The sequence below is a fragment of the Cyprinodon variegatus genome, unplaced genomic scaffold (assembly GCF_000732505.1).
Source record: "Cyprinodon variegatus isolate N-32 unplaced genomic scaffold, C_variegatus-1.0 Scaffold156, whole genome shotgun sequence".
In the NCBI taxonomy this organism is placed as follows: Eukaryota; Metazoa; Chordata; class Actinopteri; order Cyprinodontiformes; family Cyprinodontidae; genus Cyprinodon; species Cyprinodon variegatus.
In genome coordinates, this window is record NW_015150609.1 from 1,227,060 (window position 1) to 1,230,496 (window position 3,437).

Consider the following 3,437-nt stretch of genomic DNA (forward strand, 5'->3'; position numbering starts at 1 on the left):
ATTTTTTATTTAGAGGAGGAAATGCCGAAGACACAGACGTCCATCCCCGTGAACACTGGGACGGAACAGTTGCGTATATTAGCTGCGACATATGAATCAAGATGCTATGACCGAAAACATTTGATTGACAGATGACCGTTGATATATGATTGGCCGAATTTAGGTGTTCAGGCTGACGTAGAACTAACTGGCCTGCAGAAGATAACGGGGGGGAAAAAACAGATTTTAAGAAAGGATTTTTTTTAAATAGAAATGTTCTAAATTTTGGGACAATATGATCTGATAAAGAGAACATTTATATACATGTTTAAGCCAGAATGATTTTACATTTAATTATGATTTCCCTACGAATTTAAAATGCATTACTGTCACCAACTGATGAGTTAAAGAAGGAAACATGAAAACATCCTTCTTATTAACAATCAATGGTTCCTCTGCAGTGCTCCTCCAGAGGTTTAACTTGTCATTTCCTGAACTGTTGGTTTGGGTCTTTCTGACTGGGATTAGATTCTTTTTGCAGCTTCAGCAGAAGTTATTCTGATTTCTAATTTCTCTTTTATTGATCCCACTTCACATCCACAATAAGCAGCAGAATGTTCTCCATCCAGGCTCAGACTGGGAATGATTTTCAGCCCTGGCATTTTTCCATCTGCACCGGCCCCACTTCTGGACGGTATGATTTAAGGAGGCCGGACCTCGCCGATGAAATCAGGATCAGCCCAGAGGGCAGATGCCCGCTATCACAGATGACCAATCCCGGCCTGCTCTCCACCACAGTTACAGCATTTAATCTTTACTTTTTTACCACATTTTCCATATTCCTGATCTCCAGCAGACCTTCCATCATTGTTTTCCTTTACATTAAAGCTGCTAAATTACCAGATTTCTGGCATTTCAAACATCAGAGGCGACGATTAAACATTCTGACATTTTAGATAATATTTCCAAGAAAAACGTTACTGCTCTTCTTCCAATGTGATCAACACTGAAAGGTTGTCACACCTTTCTCCCTCCACCAACATCCTCCTTTCATAATGGATGTACTTCCTGCTCCCAGAGGCAGCTCTCCCCTGATTGGCTGGGCTCCTGCTGACGTCGCCTGCTCCCTGTCCTCTAAAGGTCACTGGACCTTCTGCATCCTGGAGGATGGAGTCTGTCCACTTCCACTTATTTCAATAAATCTGTATTAAATGCATCTTCATTATTAAAAACGTCAACATGCTCAGAAAAGTTATCTCAAAGAAAAAACGCATATTTTTTCGCTCCGTAAAAAAACAGTCTCTTTCGATTCTAAGCAGGATTCGGGAGCGAGGATCCCCCTGCAGAAATGTCTATTTTAACATTATTGCAGGAGTTGTCCAATCAGAGCAGAACTCTGTCAGTATTTTAACAATATTCTGTTTTATTAGCACATGTTTAAATGTTCGGCTGTCATATAATCTCTAATCGATGAGCTTAAAATGAGACTTTTCCAGGATCCTGTGGTTGCTGTAAGAAGCGCTCAGCGGGGAGGTCCGCTGCTTCAACAACAACAGTTTCTGGAAAAGTGGGAATATTATTTCAATAAGCAGCTGTTTGCTGCAGCTAAAACCAGAGCCGAATTCACCGGAGGGGCTCTTATTCTGACCCAGTCTGCAGACTGAGTTCTAAAGCAGCTTTAATCCTGTAAATTATTTGAATAAACCGAAATCTTAACATGTTTTTATAGAGTTTGGCGAAGCGGTTTCTTACCTCCAGCAACGGAGTGAGGCGGGGAGCTCAGCGGCTCTCAGCGGCCCCTGGAAGCCCACAGAAGTGCGGACGTGGACTCGCCCTGTAGGTCCATCCACGGTACTGGTGTCGGTAACGCGCAGAGGGACCAGTTGGAGCAGTAACGGTCATCTGCGTTACAGCCCCGGGATAGAGAGCCGAACCCCGGCTGGAAGCGGCCCGTGGTTCCGGTTCGGCCTCCGCTGTTCCGCCGCTTCACGGATTTCTGCTCCTGTTTGAATTTATTGATGTTTTCCAGACAGCTGCTGCACTTTAGTTTACCTTCTCCACGGTGACTTACATTTCCGCATCGTTAAGGTGACGTAACAATACGTCAGAGGGGATCTACCAATCGGAAAACAGTCAAATGTTTTTTAAAAGCGTTTGTTTTTTTTATTCCCATAAAAGTAAATCTGTGATGAATGAGAGGAAAGTTACAGAAACCTCTGAATGTTTTTAACAGGTCAGACTTTATTAATCATCCATTCAGCATCAAAGCGACTTTATTTATCCAGAACATTTCATGCAGTGTTCCTCGCAGCAACACAATGAAACAAATTCAATCATTACAAATATATGAAAAATAAATAATATATATATATATTATTTTGTCTCTGTGTTGCCCTGGCTACCTGACCAGGGTGGACCCCGCCTCTCACCCACTGACAGCTGGAGACCAGCACCTCTCACCACCCTAGCAGGGATAAGAGTGATGGAAAATGGATGGATGGATTTCTTAATCCCGGTTGTTGGGCTGGAGCGGTGGCGCCCTCTATTGGTCAGCCACCACTGGTCTCCAGTTCATCCTAGATCAGCAGAGACGTTCAACCAGCAAACTCCCACAATTCAAATACACCAATCAACCTGAGAAGAATTTTGGACAGTGGGAGGAAGACAGAGTACCTGGAGAGAAGCAGGGATCCACAGGGAGACCATGCAGAAAAAAATCAAACTCAAGACCTTAATGGGCGGCAAACTGGACCACCATTATTATAGGATATATTACCCTTAAAATGACACATTTTTCTTTTTTTGGAGTTTTTTTCGGCACTAGTGGCTCATTTTTAGGACAGTAGGCTGACAGGAAAGCGGGAATGAGAGAGAGAGGAAGAGACATGCGGGAAAGGACCACAGGTCAGATTCAGGTTGGAACCCGGGTCGCCCGCGTCGAGGACTAAAGCCTCCTTACATGGGTCCACCACTGCCCCACCTGCACCCCCAAAACGACACATTTCTATTGTTTCTTTAAAACATCCTAATTATTCATCCTACACAGGAAGTGCTTCACTTTTTAAATAGAGCATCTATTTGGTGAAATCTGGACTGGTTTCTGTTTCTGTCAGTGAAAACGAACCAGATGTGAAGCTCCAGCTGTGGATCAGAGGTCAACACTAACTACAGACTTTTACTTCAGATTTTTTTTCTTTGTAAAATAAGAATTTGACTTTTGTTATGCTAAATAGATAAACCTTTAACTTTTACGTCTTCACTTAATTATTTACTGATAAAGACCAACAGGAATGTATCCTGAAAGGATTTGTTGATGTGAGAAAGAGAAGAAGAACTGCCCTGTTCGTTCTGGTCAATTCTGCTAATGGCTCGCTGTTAAAAACAGACCTGGTTGCTTTTATTCCTCTAGAGGTGTATTTTCTACTTTACTTAGTTTTTTGTGGTTTTGAATCCTTCCT